Source organism: Archocentrus centrarchus, chromosome 11 (assembly GCF_007364275.1).
Source record: "Archocentrus centrarchus isolate MPI-CPG fArcCen1 chromosome 11, fArcCen1, whole genome shotgun sequence".
Classification (NCBI taxonomy): domain Eukaryota; kingdom Metazoa; phylum Chordata; class Actinopteri; order Cichliformes; family Cichlidae; genus Archocentrus; species Archocentrus centrarchus.
In genome coordinates, this window is record NC_044356.1 from 32,362,715 (window position 1) to 32,383,059 (window position 20,345).

The window sequence follows — 20,345 nt, forward strand, 5'->3', positions numbered from 1 at the left end:
GTGCTCCAAATCTAGTTTAGGTTTTGGCACACAAGTTTTGGAAAACCCATAATTGCTGTAAGCATTCTGTTCAGTGGTAAAGTCATGTCCAGTCTATAGAGACCTTTTATGCAGTTGGGGGTAAATGACACTGGATACTTTAAATATCCTTCAGAGTTTTTAGGTACCAGACAAAAAAAGATGCAAAATGGGAAAAAGGTCTGCACACGTGGCTGAAGAATATCCTATGGATCAAAATGTGGCCTTTACTTTTAGGAAAGAAATAACTGAATTGGAGCCAGATGGTGCAAACCTTTTTCTCTTTATGTTACTTTAACTATCCTGTTTAAAGTGTGCATCAGTCAGCCCTCTGCTCTGTTGCTCTGTGACATTTTATTGATGACTTTACAGGCTCAGTCACTTGTTTCATTTCATATGTATACGCTTTTAAGTTCCTGTTGTAAATTCTCACAATACTTAAGTTCTTCATGTAATCTAAACAGATGTTGCCTCTGACCAGATCTTTGAATCTTTGTACTCCTTTAAAAAGTTGAGTGATTCTTCTGGCATCGTGGCCTGAAAATGCCAGTGGAGGAACATGTTAAACTGGTTTTACTTTTCTAAACCATATGCTTAAAGGGCTACATGTCACCCAGAGTGTCGCCCAGAAATTATTTTAGAATGAGGGGCATATATTAGTCTCTTGTGATTAGATAGAAAAAAATACCCAAATTAAAATCAACAGTGTTGTAAAACAAAAAACTAAAAATTAACTAGTTCTGTTTATTGGAGTTATTGTATATTAGACATTTTGAATGTGTTCACTGAAGATCAGAGGTCACTCACCACTGTGTGGGTTAATTCCTAGATGGGTGCATAAAGATTGAAGATTTGCGGTTTTAGTTTCACATCATTGCAAACTGAAAGTCTTTGATTTTTGAATGTTAGTTAGACCCCAAAGGAGGAAAAAAGAGGCACGACCAGTGATGTAATTTGTAATGATTTTCACTGCTTTACAGACTGAAGTATAAAATAGTATATACTATTAATACTATTAAGTATTATGGTAAAACTGACTAAATAGTGTAGGTGATTGTTAATAATTACAAGGAATAACAGAAGCTAATACTCATTTCCCATTATGTATTTGTGCTTAGTTTAATTTTATACAGGCCTTTAATTTGACAAAATACAAATGAATGAACCATTTTAAGGCAGCTGCAACACATATGGCAAATAATTTTATACTGTGAAATATACGAAATGCTTGTTGAATTCCTGCATCCTTCACTGATCCCGTATTTTTGTCTCTTTTCTCTCCTCTCGCCTTGTCTCCCATCCTTCCTCTGCAGCTTTCCCTCTTTTTTTTGTTTTTTGTTTTGTTTTGCTTTTCTCTCCCTGCATTGTGAACAGCTTACTGCAGTATCCTTAAAGTCCCTTGCATATGTCCTTAGCTGTCCTCTGGTACCCAGCATGCACTGCAGTGATGTGGCGCTCTGTCAGCTCAGGATGGGTGCATACTTTTGATGCTGGAAGAGAGGATTGGATGGGTGGGTGGTAGACACTACGATGCTGCTTTATATATTCCTTTAAATGGTTTCCCTTATCACCCACTACTGTCTTCAATTTGAAAAGGAACCCCCCCCCCCCTTCTGGCCCCTCAAATAGTGTCCATGAGGCTGAAAAAAATGGAGGGGGGGGCATGGTATTGCCGCAGTCTGCGAGCTGGGGCATTGTCCTGATGTGACCCACACTCGCTCACACAGCCAAAAGCTGCAACTTGTCAAGCTCAAAGGGAGGTGTGTGTGTGCGTGTGTGCAAGGTGGTGATGTTAGCAGGCAAAGAGATGTATGACATGTTTGTCTAGCTTGTGTTTTTCACACTTAGCATATTCACAATATTGGCCTGGATGTCTGCCACAGCAACCCTATATTTACACACACACACACACACACACACACACACACACACACACACACACACACACACACACACACACACACACACACAAACACACACACACAGTTTCCTCTGCAGCTGTTTACTACATGATCAGGAAACACAAATATAAAGGTTAACTAACAGTACTGACTGATACTGGCTGCTTCTTGAGAGGTCTATCCAATATGTGCAAATATGAAACCAGTGTTTAGAGAATGTTATGCAGAAACTGATCATGAAGTGTCAGCACATAGTTTTTCTAGCACAGTGGCTCCAGGTCCACTCTCTGCTCTTTGTGCAGCACGTGTAGCACAGTACACATCACAGCTCAGCAGACAGTGGTGTAAGACCAAATGCTGTCTTTATGGAAGGGAACTAGACACAAAGCTTCTGGAGGCAGGCAGCAGATCATTTGAGTCCTGCAGGTTGTCGGTTCCTGAGTGGGCTCTTAGTGGGCTCTGTTCCCACGCAAATACTTGATCGAACTGGGATTTAGGAAGTTTGAAGGCTAAGTCGATCCACTGGTGTCTTTGTTGTGTTCCTCTGGCTGTTTCTGGAATGTCAGGACTCTTGGCTGAACACTGCGTTGTAATGAGCTGCCACAATATTAGGCACCTGTTTTTAATGTTGTGGCCAGTGGTGTATGTTCAGTTTCAGGTTTGATGGGGTTTATTCAGCATTTTATAGCATTAGCTCTGGGAGTGTGTCCAGCTTTAACTCATTGTGGTGCAGCTGTTTGACCTGGTGCTGGCAGCTCCAGTCGGCCCATGACGCTGTCACGGTCATTTCAGTTATCTTAACCTTTGTGCTCACTTACTCCTGTTTTGCTGACTTGAAGGTTTCGTTTACAGAGCTGTTTGCAGTCCATTGACTTGTGCTTTTAGAAATCACAAGTTGCTTTTAAGATTTATGTGTCTTTATTCTCAGTCAGAATACCCACATCAACAGTTCCCTTTCTTCATCCCATGCTCCAGTCATATTTTAAAACTTGTCTCATCACCTTAAAACTCTTTTTATTGTTTGGGATTCATTTATTTAGCTATTGATAATGGTTGAAGACTTTAATTAGCATGCAGTAGTACACTTTGTGTGGGTAAGAGATGGAGTTTAACATAAAAGCAGTTTGTTTTTTTTTTCCTTCTTTGATTTGCACTGAATGCAGGATAGCCTTGAGCCTTGTATCGTTTTGTGATGGATCTTTGTTTAGTTTCAGTATTTCTTTTCAAGGATAATAAGATATCTCAAGGATCATTTATTTGGTTCACAAAGTTTGTGTAGGCATCATATTTGGGCAGTATCTCCCATTCATCAGCGCATTGTTTGCTTGTTTTTTCAAAAGAACAGGCTAACTGGTTAGCCCGTATTTTTCTCAGATATAAAAATTATGCCAAAATTAGTCGTCAGATATACTTGGGCAGTAAAGTCTATGTGTAGGAAACACTAGAGTTCATCCAGTGCTTTTGAAAATTCACATGCTTATGTGTAGGTTTTCATCTTTAGCACTGGTCATAGTGATTGTACTGATTTAGCAGCTTCACTGACCTCTCTCTACAACTATAGAAATGGAGAAAGAATCGGACTTAAGTACGTTTCCAATGCAGCTTAAATTCCCTAGACAGAGCATCAGGAACAATATCACAGTTTTTGGTTTGTCCTTTTTCGGCTTCATTCGATAGATTGACAGTGGAGATAGACAGGAAAGCGGGGAAAGTGAAACAGGGGGGAGATACGCGGCAAAAGGCGACGGGCCGGGACTCGAGCCTGCACCGACCGCACAGCCAAGCGACATACATGGGTCGCCTGCTCACGCCCTGAGCCGCTCACAATATCACAGTTTTAAGAAAATGAGGTTTACAAAGTTTTCTCTTAACTTTTTAAAAAAGACAAGAACTACAAGAAGGTGGAAAATTAGGGTGAGTTATGGATTTGTAGTTATGTCTCTTACCATTTTGGCCAAAGGCTTTCTTACTTGCATTTTCTAGGCCTTTAAACTTTATCAAGATTTTCAGTAATCCAAACAGCAGATTTTTTCTTTTCCTCCTTCCTTCTGTACTGTTGTTGCTACAGTTGTGCGGCAGCCTATATACACCTAATACATAAAACTTCTTATATTTTACACGAAAAGAGTAATAAAACTAGGGATGCATCGATATAATGAAGTCAAATTAAATTAACATTTTTAAAAGAATTGGTCAGTTGTGGATTTGTGTGGATTTTTATAATATCCACATAAAAGCACCTTGAGGCGACAGTTTGTTGTGATTTGGCGCTATATAAATAAAATTGAATTGAATTGAATTAAATTATTATTATACAGACTATATAAATATATGTCTGCGTCAGGTGTTGAGGAACTGGGACAAACTGAAGACTAATAGCTATTGAATCAAGGCTACAGCATTTGTGGACAAGGGATGAGATCACAGTATTCCCACAGGGAACTGTGGGAATACTACTACACATGTAACCCCACTTAAGGAATTATATGACAAGGATGTGGGACCTTTGGGTTGGAAAGTGTCCTGCACCATGGTATGAAGATTAATGTTTCTATTTTGGTAAATCCCAAAAAATGGACTGAAATGGGTTGCCTGATATTTTCTATAGTGAATTACAGCATGCACTAACGGAGACCTAGCTTCTATTTTAGTTCTTTTTTATTTTTTTTTAGACCTAGATTCTATTTTAATCAAAACCCAAGCCTGGCATTCTTTTTTCATGATGTCTACTATTCCTCTGTTTTCCTTGGTTATCATTGACTAATCTGAAGTATTTTTGTATTTGCTATTACCTGATTGGAGAGCAGGGAACAAAATGTGATGTAGGACAATTGTATATTTTGTACAGTGCTGCACTTTTTAGGCCATTTATCCCAAAACCCTGCATGTCAACACAACAACAGCATCAGTACTGCTGCAAACAACTGGACAGAGGTGCTGCTTGTTGAATATAAAATTGGGGTGGTCATTACACTTCCAGTCTGAGCATGTGGCTGTGAACTTTAAAGGCCAGTGGCGTGAACACCTGTATTTGTGATCATTGAATTATTATTATTGAAGTTGTCTCTACAGTTTGTGGATAGGGCTGTGGATTTCCAAGGGGACTCTGGCCATAGCACTGAGTAATGTTACACTGGCATACCTTTTCATCCATGTCGTTTGCTGTGTACATTTTAATGTGTTAGTGCTGCTTTCTGTCTCATTGTTAATAGATTTAGTTTGTGTATTGGTTTCTTCCACAATCTGGTAATGTTGGATAACATTACTGTACGAAACTGAATACTGCAGAATAAGTACATAGGTCAGATTTTAAAGAGTTTACATAAAGCACCATAGTCAGAGTTACAATGTGCACAGTACTAGATTCTGGGAGTTAATAGTAATCAGACTGGAAACATGAAGAGGGGACTTACAAGTTGGGATCACAGGCTCAAAACAGCCTTCCCACAGACCACTTGACACACCCCTGGAGGAAAATTGTTAGGAACAGCTCTACCCTAACCAGCCTCTACTTAACCATTTATAACGTTACAGCTCAGCCTGTCAACACCCATATGGCCGTCTTTTCAAGACTTTCTCCAGGCCCAGAGACAATGCCATTTTTATCCCACTTTTCTTCCCTATATAAACTCTTCATGCATTTAACTCAGTGCACTGGCAAAGATGAAGATGACTAACAGCAAAAAGCAAAATTGGATGCTGAAAATGCGTGTCACATTGTCAAATATAACTCAAATCACCATGGAAACTGAGTGTATCATCTAGGTTCCCCCCACCCCAGTCACAGCCACACACCTTCTTGTCGTGTCTTTCCTTTGTGTTTTTCTCCTCCAAAATACACACATACACAGTTCTGACTGGAACAGATAGCATCACAGTCCAGAAACACTTGTTGGTAGAACATATTTTGGAAGCAACGTTCTCACCCGTGGTCTCGTGTTTTCCATATTTAATATTTGGATTACTATTATTCCATAAGAGTTCTATACTACACTTGTATACAAACGATATAAAACCATGTACTTCAAATGACTGATGTGTTTTGCATATTAGCTAAATATATATTATATTTCAATTTTACTGCCCTCCACAGACTGTTAATATTAACCAGTACGTGCAAAGCTTTCACAGGAAAAAGGACTCAAATACAGGCCACATGAGGGCCAAAAACGTGTACCAGGTTGAGGTCATACACGGGAAGTTCATAATACAACAAAACAAATCTGGCAGGGAGCAGAAGCCTGTACTATTAAGCAAAACGACCGCTTACTGACCAATTAGTTTAATGGAAAATAGTGTTTTGATTCTTGGAAAAGCACATGCAAAGTGTAGGCTGCAGGTTTTAGAGGCAGTCTAATGTTGCTGTTTGTAGGTCCTCTCGAACAACCAGTTGGGTGAGTAGGAGGAAGATGTGCAGTCTGAAAAACAAGCCCTCAGTACACCACCAAGACCCGTTTCAAATCAGTTTTCCTCACTCGGTGACACACCTGCCAAGGAAAAAATTCTGGGTTTTGGTGACTCTGTCCTTATCCTTAGAGATTCCAGTGACCATGGTTAAATGTGTTAAATATCCAGTGGCCAGAGCGGTCAACATTGAATCAAATATGAACTGCTGGTGAAGGATCAGTGTAAATTTAGTAAGTGACATGTATAACCACAGGTCATCCTTCAACTGCTGGCTGTGGGGTGGTGTCCAGAAAACTGCGTGGACTTTATAGATAACTGGAAAACCTTTCCCAGAATTGCTGTCATTCCCTCAAACCCCATCCTCATAGAGACTGTCTCTACCAAACCAAATATCAGGAAAAAAACAACAACCTCAACACTGCATTTAATTTATTATTAGACTGAGTAAATAAGTAAATAAGAAAATGTAAATAAGCACAAATCAGACAAGCTTGACTCTCCGGTGTGACTCACAAATACACTCACAAAGCAGGTAACGTGCAAACTGGAGAGGAAACGGCATTGCGTTCATTTAGAAGACCTTTGTTTGGCCTAGAAAATACTTACTATTATTTGTTACTGATAGAGGAAAACAGGAAAAACCCCCAGGTTTCTGTATCCAGGCTGACAGAGTCAGAGCTCTGAGTCTCTTTCGTGAGCTCTAACTACTAATGACTTCATGAAATTATTCACAAATAAAATTTTAACCATTAAAGAAAAAAAGTTATTCACATCCTTCCCACAGGACATATCATGAAGTTCAACAACTTTAATAATTAGACTGCTTCTCTGCTGCTGGGATCAGGTGACCCTGAACCACCAATTAATTCTGCTGCTGTAGGATCCTAAAACAGGCCACCTGAGCCTTTTACGTGCTGAATGTATATCAAATTTGTTAGTAGGCTGTGTATACATCCCTGTTTGAATTCTATTTTTGTATTTGCTCTTTCCTTACTCTGACTATTTATCAATGCAAATCAATGCAAAGGTCCAAATCACAACAAAAATCACTATGACCTAATGCCGCACGTGCATGCACAGATACTATATAACCTTCATAATCATTGTCTTATGGCTATCAACAATAATCCCATTCATAGTTTTTAATTTGTCAAAAAAAATTATACACAGTACAATAAAAAGAAAACACACCCCTAGGTTGTCTAAAACAGCATGAAGTGTCATCTTACAAGTAAAAAGGTTTTGCTTGTAATAAATTGTGGTAATAAATTGTTGTGTTACCTTTTATTGCAACAGAATGTGAGCCAACAGAACAGAGCTGTAAGCAGCTGAAACTGAACTGAGTCCACTGCACATGAATAAATGCATGTAAAGGAATCTGTAGAGAATGTGAACCAGGCAACCACAGCATTACATATTAATAAGGATTATGTTGTATTGTTTTAAATAGGCAATAATTGTTTTAATAATGCTGTCTATCAGATGGAAGTGCCCCATTACATTTCCCCAGTTGTGATGCAAATTTCTGTATGTACACATACGCACTTCTCTGTACAGACAAAACATGCAGGAAAAGCAGGTCCATTGTTGGTTAATGTTGGAGAGTGGTGACCACTCCTGTCCTGGCACTGAATGTGTTCCTTTCAATCATCAAACTATCTCCTAATTGTTTCAGATTTTTTTTTTAAATCCTCTTTCTCTGTGATCTTGCCATGAGTTTAACAAATCCTAGCTTTCATTTCTGCTTCCCTGCACATGTTGTTTTGTTATCACCGTTTTATTTATGTCCATTGTCTTCTCAAAATGCCATCACTGGCTTTAGGGCTGCAAAAAAAGACATATGGACTCATTTCAAGGCAGAAAGTCCAAAAGGGAAATGACACATACTGGGATTTCTCAAAAACCACATGTGACAATCACAAGAGTGCATTTTGAAGCTGCTGTGAGAGTGTCTTTGTTGAGGCACAGTGTATAGGTCATTTTAGCCAGATGTAGTGTGTGGCTACAGTCTGCTACACAGTCACAACACAGAAAGTGTTTAAAAACTCATGTTGCATGTTACTGTATATTTATTCCTACTAGAGTTATTCCACTATACTATATTTATCCCCATATTAATTTCCACCTCTGGCTGCTGATTTGAAAACAATGTTGCAGACATAGCCTAAGACCTTGATTGCAGCTGTTTTCGGTATCTTCACCCTCAACACGAGCTTTTGAACTTCAAACCAACCTAGAGTTGTTGTTAAATGTTTAATTACATGGCAACATGTACGTGAATGTTCCAAGGCTTCCTGGGAACCTGCTGGTTTTCATAGCTGGACTGTTAGTCTGACTAATCTGTGTGTGTGTGTCCATGTTTCTTTTGTAGGTCTTTCTCCTGGGGAGCTCAGCAGCTCCTCAGCACTGCGCGAAGTCAAACTTCACATCTTCTGGTAAGACCTTAATGTTGCTTAATTCTACACGGCCAGAGTCCTGCAGCTTGGAGAATACCAATACACAGCATCTCTCTCTTAAACACACACACTTCCCATGTAATGAAACTCAAATCTTTGTTTATATTTGAGGCATGTTCCACACCAGGGTCTGTTTATTCTCTTTGTTGCCTTTATTAAATACTAATCATTTCTGTTGCCTGGTTCTTTTATTTTACTTTTTGTTTTCTCTTTATTGTTCTAGCTGTACTATTACTATTATGTAAAAATGGTAAACACTAGCTGAAAAGATAAATTAGCTAACTAAACTAACTATAGTTGTATAAAAAAAAAAAACAAATGCAAAAACTTCAGGTACTTATGCCTGACACTGTTTCACTGGCAAAATGCAGACTAGTCCCAATGACTTAATTAGAAGACATGAAAATATAGACGAGTATTCTCGTATCAGCACTGCGGTTAAGCTCTTCATCCAAGAAAATGAACGAGAATCTTATTATTGGCAATAGGTTGCCTTCTAATGGACATATTATAGCCACCATTACAGTTATACATTCATACATTATACAGATTATACAAAGGCATACGCTGTGGGTTTCTAGAAAAAACTCAGTGATTTCTTTACTTCCAGTTTTGACCTCTTCTCCTATACCAGCACTGATGTGGAGATTTTGTGTGGGGGCGACACCTGTCGTTCAGGAGAATACTGCAATGAGTACTCATGCCTCAGTGCTGGTATAAATGGTAAGTGGTTTGCAGTGTCAAAACACAGCTGCTAATGTGATTTAGTCACATCAATAGCTGTGATTTGGGTATGCAGAAATCAAGAGCTAAATATCCCACACAGTCATTTTTAACAAAAGAGTTCAGCTTTGTATCATATTGATTCACATTCAGCTGCCTGTGGGAAAAACAAACAACCAAAAAAACAAAAAACTAATGGTAACATTAACTCTGCGTAATCCAAGGGCTCTCTATCTCATTTGCCCTTTTGAATCACATTTAGAATCCACCATTCTCTGACAGGGGCTGTAAAAGTTCATTCACATTTAAATGTAGATTTTAGTTTTTGTATCAAAACACAAGCAGGGCTTTTAAATAACATTTTTACACTTTTGTGTTCAGGTGCAGTGACCAGTGATTACCGTAGGCTGTGTGCATCACATTCTACCTTCTGGCTCGCTTGCTCAGTGTGAGCAAACTTGAGTTTATCTATATCTATATCAATGTTTTACAGAAAGGTTTGCTAATATGATTCTATGATAACAGTGGCCCTGCGCAAAAAATATGTGACTGTAGCAGGATGTAAATTTTTAAGCTTCTATTGGTGTCATCACATTGTTGATGTATTGAAAACATCACTGACAGGAGATCTCACTATGGCTGAGGACAGGCCAGGGATCAGCCACAGACCAGCCGGGTATTTTAAGTGGCTGCATCTGTAGCTGATAGTTTCACTTCCTATGCATCCATATGCATTCAGTTAAATCCTGTTAACAGTTCAGGAAATTATTGAACTGTAACTCATTAACCACAGCTTACCTTTGAAATAAAGCCAGTGTAATTTGCTGTCACATGCTGCGCAGCAGCTGTCTGCATGTGCTGGATAATTCATTATAATTAATTAACAAAGTAACTGCTGTTGTGCTACATGCGCAGGTATTAATGCAAGAACAATGACTTCTAGAAGCCACTGGAAGTTATACCAGGTCCAAACTAGAATAACTGCTCCTGTGACTTTTTATGGGAAGGTGACCGTGCATGTTGGTCATCTTCCCACATGTGTCAGTTTCATGCATGAAATTGACACATGCAGATGCTGTCAGAATTATTGATAAGCCTGTTAGACATGCACTCCTAAGATGGATATGTGTAGATATATATGCTGCTGTGTCATTTGCTGGTTTGTGGACTACAAGTCATTTTGGTCTTGGGCGTATTTATTTTGTTTTTAACTAAACCTGACCATAAGGGTTTGGACAAAAGGGAAATAAAGCCTTGTTAGAAAGGTAGATCAGTAATTCGCTGCAATATTAAATGCAATGCTAATTTTCCCTAATAATAAGACATTGGGCTTAAATCACAATAAAAGAAAAGAAAAAAGAGAAGCTGTCTACTTGGTCTTTTTTAGTACAACTGAATGCTGAGGGAGATACAATGTACACTCATATACAGTAGTAACGACTTGTCAGTCACAGAGTAGCCACATCCTAGAGCATACATGTACCCTACTTTATTTTCTCTTGTACTGTAAGTGGGACCATAGTTTGTAATATCTGTATTGAAAAAGACATGAAACTAAAGACTAGGGGTGTGCGATATATATCATCTATGATAATATCTTAATTGCCGTAGTAACACTGCGAGCTGACGAGTATGCTACTGACTGGGTAAAACAACAACAATCAGAACGCCTCGACTCCACAAGTTCACTAGTATAGGCTGCTGCGCATGCACATTGGGAGTGCCCATACTGTGTGCTAGCATAGCTGCCTAAACAACACACCTAAAGCTGGAAATGAGTGAACACACTGCGCCAGGGGAAGAAATTCAGACATTGCCAGCCTCACAGTCTACAGCCTTAGATTTAATTCCTAGGCGAGGATCATCTTCATTCGCGTGGAGGTGGTTTGGATTTGAAAAGACTCTCATTGCTCAAAAGACAGCAGTTTGCAGACTTTGTAAGAAAACGGTTGGCATTAAAGATAGCACAAGAGCTAACCTGATCCATCAACTCCAAACAAGCCACCGCACAGAGTATGAGGAATATGAAAAGTTTCAGGAGCCCGCTGTCCAAGACAAACCTAAATCAGCTAAGGTGTCTGGCAAAAAACACACTCAGCAAACTTCAGTCCCCCTGACCCCGACTAGCAGGATAAAGTGGAAGATAATGGATAAATGGATATTAATATCCTTTAAGTCTCATATTTTACTAGCTTGCACTGCTTTTACAAACATATTTTTAAATAATGCAAAATATTGATTATTAAAAGCATTACAGAAAATATTGAGATATTTTTTGTCAATATTGCACAACCCTACTAGAGACTGAGATCATAAACTGATTTGGGAAGTGTTTAAATCCAAAAATCCAGTAAGCTGTAAAGTAATTTTCTCAAAGCCTTCTATACAAATGGACATCCTTTTACAACCATAGTAATCACCCTCTGCTGGCCATTGTAGAAAATGCAGGTGAAGGCCTGAATTGAATTCACTACAGCCATCTTTTATATACAGTACACTGCAAACAGTTAAGTGACTGCGTTTACTTCTTATTTAGACTTCTAGAGACTACAAAGTGGCCATTTCAGGATTTGAAATCACACTTTGAATAAATGGAGTTTATCTCCTGGGTGTACAGTCATACCTTTGATTATATCAGAACCAGTTTGAATTGCAGAATTCACACATTTGCTACACTGCATTAGGTACACGTGCTCTGTCCCCCTTTTGCCTTCACACCTGCCTTAACTGGCATAGGTTCAACAGGGTACTGGAAATATTCCTAAGAGGTTTTGGTTCATATTGACATTATAGCATCACACAGTTGCTGCAGATTTGCTGGCAGTAATATACATCTGTGTATTCAGTAATAGACACTATAATGTCCCGTTTAGGACACATTGCACTTTGAGGTACTTCTACATTGGTCTTAGCATCAAACATTTGTACAATTTCTCAGCTGTCTCATCTCCCCCTTCCTGTTTGTCATCTGTTTATGTTAAAGAGAAAGAATATAATTCTATCATAAAGAAATCTGATTTCACGGGGAAATGGGGTTTCTCTTCTCTCTTGTGATAATAGTAATGATTACTCTTAGAACTCACCAGAAAGACAACGTGAAAAGTCTTGACTTGAATATTTCTCTCAACTCTTCCTCACACACACTAATCATCCCAAAAATGACCAGAACAGATTTAATGAAAGACAGACCTTCCAAAATGTTATCGGACAATGGCTGTTTTGTTCTCCGAATTCCAGTTTGACTGTCACATGGAGCACTAGAGCAGAATGTCAGCTATAAAAAGGCCAGAATGCAAATACTAGGGGCAGGGAAATTCTTGCTGCACTAGCTGTCTAGCTGTGACTGATTTAACATCCTATAATTAAAAAGAAACATAAAATTTGAACTGCTGTTGTTTAGACAGTTATATAAAGCCACCAGCTACAATCACAGACTTGTGCAACCATACAATTTAAGCTGTGACCATGCTAGCATTATGTACACTGTATTTCAAGGAGGGAAATATATATGACAGCTTTTTAAAAATTAAGACTAACAGATGGGTTGTGTTGCTCCGAGGATATGTGCAAGTGAGAATAAGATTCCATGGACACACATAAAATGGGAAGATTTATTGATGATGATTTTAGACACCAAATAGCATTCAGGGGTCTGCAGGTGATTGGTAGCTTCAGCTGTCAGCTGTTTGTCATACTTGATGGGTGTGTTCTCATTGCTGAGCATGAATTATTGGTCATAACACTCCCAGTATATTATTTGGACCCACTCAGCTCACAGTGTAACAAAACATAGTGGATAACTTCGGTGTATCAGCTGTCCTTTTTGACGCTGACCTGCATGTTTTTTCGTTTTTCTTTTCCATCTGATAGAGAACTTAATGTAATATGAAAAGTGTACTGGAGATGGACTTGTAATCAGGTGAATGACTTCGTCATTGAGCAGATTCTTCTATCAGCTTGAATTCTTTAATGAAAACACCATCTGCTGTCCTTTGCATGATACAGGTTGCCATGATGATGAGCATGTATCACATTGCATTGTGCAACGCGGCGTCGTAAATTAAGCATTAGCGCTCGGGGCGTAATGGCTGGCTGATGAAGATTGACTCTTATCTAAATGCCAACTTAAATAAGATGCATATTGGTCAATGCAAGGACTATTGTTGACTGCTGCTTGTCAATGCAGATTCGTTATGCAGGCACACTGAAGAGTGGAGAGGGCTGACATTTGGATTTAGATAAGGACAATCTTCTTTATTATAGGTAAATTTAGCCTGCATTTACTATTTCTATTTTGCATATTGTGCTAATACTGAAAAGCTTTGTGTTGACTGTTTTGTCCATTAATTAAAATTCTCAAGTCACATAACTTCAATGTAGAGGTATAAGTATTAATTCTGAACTGAAAATCCTTCCTCAGTAAAGGAGTATTGGCAACAAACTTAACCCTCAAGTGACCAGGCTTTATATATCAACTAAAATAACTGACATGGATCACCCATTATATTTTATAAAGGAATACAGTTTTGATAGCTCTATTTGTGTTTATCATAACTAAATAGTTTCCTTTATTTATGACAGATATTCTAAAATAAATGTGTGTTAGTTTGTCACCGATTCATGGCCCTTTGTCGCTATTCCATTCATAATATTTATGGGTGTATTTCTAGGCACCGCCAAAGGGTGGAAGGTGTTGCGTTTAGTGGCCTCGTGATCTCGTCTCTGCATCGTGCAGATGTTGTGGATGTGTTACCTTCATCAAGCAGTGACCTCCAGCTTTGCCGATTTGCCACCAAGTGTGACGTTGCTGGAGTGAGAATGAGCACCTCTGAGGCCATGGTTCTCAGTCAGAAAAAGTTTGTGGGCCGCCTCCTGTTTGGGAATGAGTTGGTGCCCCAAGTGGAGGGGTTCAAGTATCTTGAGGTTTTTCTCACAAGTTAAGAAGGACTGGAGTGGGAGATTGACAGATTGGTGCAGTGACGTGGACACTGTACCAGTCTGATGTAGTCAAAGTGCACTTTATTGTCAATCAAACCATGTAATAATACATTACACAGATGACTGAAATTCTGTTTCTCCAAACCCCAAAATGTGCAGTATTAAGAACAAAAATGACACACAACTAAGCGTAAAAACCGAAGCATAGACTAAATATAAAACACTACAAAGCATAAAATGTAAATAAATAAATAATATCAACAAATCACACAACGTAAGACAGGCAGTGGGGATACAGTTTCTAGTCTAACACAGTGTACCAGAATGTAGTCAGGTTGAGGTATGTTACTCGAGTGCAGTGGTAATAGTACAGGTGTACAACAATACAAGTGCAATATGGCAGAGTGCAGAATAGCAGAATGGAGATAGATGAGTTTTAACGTATGTGCATAAAAAGATAATTTTGCAGACGTTGTGTCTACATTTACACAGTTTACTGGTCATTTTATGCGTATTTTCATGAGTGAGTTGAGCAACAGTGGAGAGCGAGCTAACCATGCAATCGAGGATGTAAATTTACTAGTCGGTTCCTACCATCACCTATGGCCACGAGCTATGGGTAATGACTAAAAGAATGAATTTACGGACACAAATACCAGAAAGAGTTACTAGGCTGTCCCTTAGAGTTATGGTGAGGAGTCTGGTCATTTGGGAGGGCTCAGAATAGAGCCGCTACTCTTCCACAGCAAAAGGAGCCAGTTTAGGCATCAGACAAAGATTCCTCCTGGATGAGGTGTTTTAGGCATGTCCAACTGGGAAGAGACCCCAGGGCACACAAAAGAGATTGTGTATTGTATTTTTTCATCCTTTACTTCCATGTTTATGTTTCAAACTAAATTTGAACAAAACTAAACTAAATGTTTCAAATATTTTATGCAGGAGCCCTTAAAATATTTATATTAATGAACTATATGAAAAATTGTTACTGTAAAAGTGTAGTGCCTTATAATAGAACAATTAACAGAAAGGTTCCAGTAAAATCAAAAGGTGAGTTATTAAAAAATTCATAAATATATTCCATACAATTTTCCACTATCCTCACCATACCAATGAGTCAATTCATGTAGAAAAAAATCAGACAAACAAACAAAAAAAGTAGAAAAGCAGGAAAGTAGACTGACAAATTCTATTTTAACGATTAAATATAACAACAGCACACTGTCCTGTGGACCCTCCACCTGTGGGGACCTTAAAAAAAAAAACCTTGAGTTCTTTAGTGACGGATTATCTTGGACACAAGACTTTATGTAAACACAACTTGATTTGTTTGGTTTTTGATTTTGTAAAAACATCCCAGTGCAATCACTTACCATGCTTTAGTAATGATTACTAATTTGGGTTCACAGTGCAGGCACTGGGACTGTGTGCATAAGTATTTGGACAATGACTTGGACATTGTCCAAATACTTATGAACATAACTGTACATGACATATTTTTGGCATGCTCTTTAGGAGTTTTAATTTACAGTAATGGTAGGTTTGCATTTTAGCATCTGTAAAAGTTGGCATGAATGTTAGTATAAAGCACCAGAAATGGCATCTAGGATCTTTTAAAAATAGGAAACCCTGGAAATGCATTTCTCTGTCACCTCAACATCATTAGAACTGCTTGGCTGAGAAAGTGTCTGGCACTGTGTTCAAACCTTTGAGCCAGTCATTAGTGCAACTTCGGTTTCTGCCAGTCGGGTCTGGTTTAAAGGATGCTATGTGGCAGCAGTACATCACAGTTATAAAAATTGTTTGAAAGTGGAGCATGGTGATGAACAAGCATGCTTTTCATTAATTTTGTGTCAGACTAAAAGAATGTTGACTTCTTTCATACATTAAGCTTTTGTTCTCTTTTGTTCTCGTCACTGCAAGAAAACATATAAAACTAATAACATGCATTTTTTTTTTTTTTTTAAATGCTCAGCTAAACAATCTGCAGTTCTCAAATTGAATGCAGAGAGAATGAGATTAGAGAGTCAGGCATGGATCAGCTGTAATTTTATGTGGGCAAAATGATAAGATATTTAAAAAAAAACGGGTAGTGAAATGGATACAGTCTTGTTTTCCTGTAGGTTTGCTGATCAGCAGCTGTCAGTTAATGTACTTGGGTGATAGCAATGGGGAAGTGTACAGCATGTACCCTATTAGAGACTCTTGTTTGCCTCTAATGCATCAGATGTTTCTGTACAGTTCCGGGAAATGGGGGCTCTACTTTCATTAGAAATATGAGAATGTAGTATTGGTAGGTTAATGTGTCTATCTGGAGATTTTGGAGTAGAATTTATTTATAGCTTTTTAACTTCAAGAGAAAAATATCAAAGTTATCCAATTGGGCGTTGCAGGGGGGCCTGGAGCCCGTCCCATCCCGAGAGAGCTTGGACAGGTTGCCAGTCTGTCACAGAAAGAAAGAGACAACCATTCACAAACACACCTGTGGCCAATTTAAAATCACAAACTTTTCTAGAATCTTACAGTTTTAACAAGTGACTATTTCTGTTAATATGTGTAATAGTCAAAACAGAAGGATTATACTTTGCTTTATAAGTTGCATAATAATTTTCTAAGGGCTAAGCAAGCTAACACTTCTAATCAGGGTGCTCTGGCAAGCTTGTATATCTTTAGCATCCTGTCATGTTTGTTTTGTGTGCTATTGTTTGTTTTTTTCTCCCCTCAGTATGCAGGATGTGGTAGCTGTTGTTGTGGAGAGATTATGTGTCCCAATGTATGGGAGGAAGTTTTTACCCACGGCTCTGTCTTTATCCAGAGGAGCAGAAACGCAGCCGCAAACTTTCAAGCACAGACTCTGTAGAGTGCTTGTAGTTGTAAGATGTGAAAGCTGTAAAGGAAAGTGGGCAGTGACTATGGTTTAGCTTTGTGCATGGAGATGAAATGATTGTGATTTGACTGTAGTTGTGGCTCAAATCTGAGCAAAAGATGAAAGCTGCTTTTCAGTGGGATCTGAAACTTTATGACTTTGACCACTTGACTTTCCTTCATCTTAGTGTTCTGTTATATTATCCAAACTTAGCCACTGAGAGACTCTGTCTTGGCCTGGATTTTCTCAAACCTAGTGTTCATTCATGCACTCTGTCCATCAGCCAAGTCAAACTGAAGCACAACAAATGTGATCGCAACTGTTCTTTAAATCAGCAGATGTGGGGGGAAAAAAAAAAAAAAAGCAAATTGTGGTGTTGTGGCAATAATAGCAGCATTACATTTTAACTTGTCCTATCCCAGCACTCTCTACACACCCTGATGCACAACTTGACACTCACAGAAAAACACCAGGCTACAGTTTAAATTAATGAGCATCACAACTCAGCGCTTTTTCATCAAGGAAAAAAAAAAAGTCAATTCTTTCAGGACTCCACTGGGGCTCCTAGCTGTTCCAGGAAACTCAAGAGTAGAAATCAATACCTGCACTTCAAGCAGAGAAATATGAGAAATGCCATAGCTCCATTCCTGGAGCAGTGTTCCCATCTTTTTAAAAACGGGGAAAAAACATGCAAGGTTTGTGTAAGTCTGACACGAATAAATATGATGTTTGCTCTACAGTAATCTTGATTTAGACTTCTGCTGTCATCAGTACAATCTAACATTATGTTAAATATTGTTACAATTATAGTGTTTAGATCAGTAGAATTTTAGCCTGCAAAGCAGACAGGATTGCCAAACAGTGATGTAATCTAGTTGTCCATCCAGAGCCCGAAGCTTCTGTGTTCAGCTTAGTTTCTCTGTTTTCTAAGTATAAAATTCAGATTAAAAAAAAGAAGGCCAAAGCACAAGGAAAAAGTGGCCGGGGCCATCCTGCTCTCAGCCACTGCAGCTAATTCTGCCTGCGGTGGAAGTCCATTATTGTCACTTTTGTTTTTTGGGGAACTAATGTGCAGAAATTGCAATTAAAAAGTCATAAAGAGCACTGAGCTGTAGGAACACCTCCTCCCTTCCAAACTAAAGTACCATCTGTGGACCTCCTATCTGATGGCATCAGGTTGTCCTGAGATGCTTCCTCTTAAGAATCCACAGTGCAGTAAATGTGGCTGTTGTTGAAAATGATGGATTTACCACATTTAGCATCAGCTTACATGTAATTTAACAAATCAGATGTATATCACTCACTTGGATGTTCCTGGAACATCACTGATACAAGCTTTGTGCATTATAATACAGAGAACCTTACCCTGGCACATCGTTCACACCCCTGAATTAGTGGTTTCGTTATAAGTTACCTACATAGGTGCTACAGAGCCACAAAACATAGAATAGAATAAAATAGAATGCTGTCACTGTACGTAGTACAGCAAAATTTTGGGTGCTCCATTCAAGACATAGTCAAGTCAAGTCTTTGTCCACTCAGTTATATAGGAAATGTAAAAATAAATACAGTGAAATACAACTAACTACTACACAAGTAAAATACACAACTGTAACAACAGTGAATCAGACGGCAGCTGTTCATTGTTTATTGGCTGTCCATTTGGCCCAGGGGAAGAAACTGTTGATGAGTCTCGTAGTGTGTGATTTAATTGACCTGAAACGCTGTCCGGAGGGGAACGGGTCAAACAAGTGATGGGCAGGATGTGAGGGGTCTCCTGTGATTGTGCTGATTCTCCTGCGGCAGCAGGTTCTGGATAGGTCCTCCAGGGAGGGCAGAGGGCAGCCGACGATCTTTTGGGCGGTGTTGATTACTCTGTGCACTGCCTTCCTGTTCTCAGCTGTGGAGCTTACGTACCAAACGCCCAGACAGTACGTCAGTACACTTTCGACAGAGGAGCAGTAGAAGGCCAGCAGCAGCTTCTTGTCCAGATGTTTTTTTTCTGAGGACATGGGGGGGAAAGGGTGATGCTGTACCAAACTGATATACAAAAAAAAACTTTATTTCACAAAAAACTTTGAACTAACTGAAGTCTGAAATTAACTCTCACTTATTCAAGAGGTTAGACTTAGTATCTGTATATAAATATCAAGCACTTAGATCTTTCAGAGAGTAGTAAGGACTAATATATTCTATCAGAGGCAGAGCAGACGTACCACTGAGCCAGGCAGCAGCTGCTAAACAGAGGCCAGACCCTGACACCAGCAGCCAGCTTTCCTGCCAAATTCTTCTGCATATCTAACTGCAGCCTGAGGTTGTCCCCTCATGTATGGGCATACATAGAGAGATGTAGTGAGAGGTCTTTTGGGTGCCCCTGGTTCTTTCATATACTTAATGTTAAGCGAATAAAAACCAGAGCTGAAGCATTTCTGTAAAATTCTCCCAATGTAATAATCAGTACAAGCGATTTAAAAATGTGTTATAAAATATCAGGTAATGTAAAACATAAAAAAACAATCTGAACATCCTCAAGGTGCAATAATTCACACCAGTAGTTCCAATACAAGGTACTTACATTTTTGTGTCTAAAGAAAATGAAAGTAAAGAATAAGGAAAACTGTAGGACCTCCTTCAGGACCAGGAAACTGACCCTGAAACAGTGCTGCGACAGGTTTCTCAAACATCACCGTCAGCAACATAAAATTCCTCGTATAGACCAGTTCCCAAAGTCAAGAGTGCTGCGGCCCACTTAAAAAGCAGAAAATGGATAATCTGGAGCACCCTGTGCACCACTGACTGGACTGGCAGCACTTTCTCTAACAGACTGCCACAAAGACTGATGCAGGAAGTCTTTCATACCTCATACCACAATATTTGCTTATTGTATAATATTCGATATATGAATATAGTCAGAATTTATATTACTAAAACCACTTTGGAAGCCGAAAGGAGACTGGTGACTATAATGAGCAAACTGGATAACTGGCATATTTGATAATTAACAATTAACAGGCCTAGTTTTAAGCATACAGTAATTAG

General features: G+C 38.9%; 1 protein-coding gene across 4 annotated transcripts in view; it reads left to right on the forward strand.

Annotated features, from left to right (window-relative positions):
• thrb (thyroid hormone receptor beta) overlaps positions 1-20,345 on the forward strand; it is a 123,857-nt gene that overhangs the window by 67,395 nt on the left and 36,117 nt on the right. For all 4 annotated transcript variants that reach the window (XM_030740630.1, XM_030740634.1, XM_030740631.1 and 1 more), the window contains exon 2: positions 8,698-8,761. The gene's annotated coding sequence lies outside the window, so the exon portion shown is untranslated. The remainder of the gene's footprint in view (positions 1-8,697; positions 8,762-20,345) is intronic.